Source organism: Sceloporus undulatus, chromosome 4 (assembly GCF_019175285.1).
Source record: "Sceloporus undulatus isolate JIND9_A2432 ecotype Alabama chromosome 4, SceUnd_v1.1, whole genome shotgun sequence".
Classification (NCBI taxonomy): domain Eukaryota; kingdom Metazoa; phylum Chordata; class Lepidosauria; order Squamata; family Phrynosomatidae; genus Sceloporus; species Sceloporus undulatus.
Window position 1 is genome coordinate 81,350,932 of NC_056525.1, and position 855 is coordinate 81,351,786.

Genomic DNA, 855 nt, shown 5'->3' on the forward strand with positions numbered 1-855 from the left:
GCGGTGCTCCCCAGTCCGTGGGCGGCACTCCCGGGGCGGTGCGCAGATGCGCACCTCCGACACCCCGGGAGGAGGCCGCCCGGCAGAAGGCGCAGCTCTGGCAGCAACGGTGGCCCGGCGAGGAAGGCGAAGGGGGCGTGTCAGGGAGGGTCCGGTTTCCCGGCGTTTATACCCGCCGCTCCCACCTGGCGGGCTCCTCCCTGGCTTCCCCCCAGGTGTCCCTTTAAAGGCCCAACACTCACTGGCCGCCAAACGCCAAAGCCAGAAGCAGTGCCAAGAGTTTTAAAAGAGTCCCGCTGCGGTGCTCCCCAGTCCGTGGGCGGCACTCCCGGGGCGGTGCGCAGATGCGCACCTCCGACACCCTGGGAGGAGGCCGCCCGGCAGAAGGCGCAGCTCTGGCAGCAATGGTGGTCCGGCAAGGAAGGCGAAGGGAGAGGCCCTTCTCTCCTTCCCACCAGCACATGGTGGCGCAGTGCTTAAATGCCTGTACTGCAGCCACTCACTCACAAACCATAAGGTTGCTTGCGAATTCAATACTAGCAAAAGGGCTGAAGCTCAACTCAGGCTTGCATCCTTCCGAAGTAGCTAAAATGAGTACCCAGATTGTTGGGGGCAATTAGCTTACACTTTGTAAACTGCTTAGGGAGTGCATGTGCACTGATAAGAGGTATAGAAATGTACTTGCTATCACAAGCAAGGTTGGTGTGGACGCAAGAGAGGGCCTTCTTGGTGGCTGCTCCTAGACTGTGGAACTCCCTTCCCAGGTAGGTCTTAGTCTGCTGGCGGATGGCCATCATGGTCCCTTCCTTGATGGCCATCTGCCAGCAGGCTAAGACTTACCTGTTCAAATAGGCT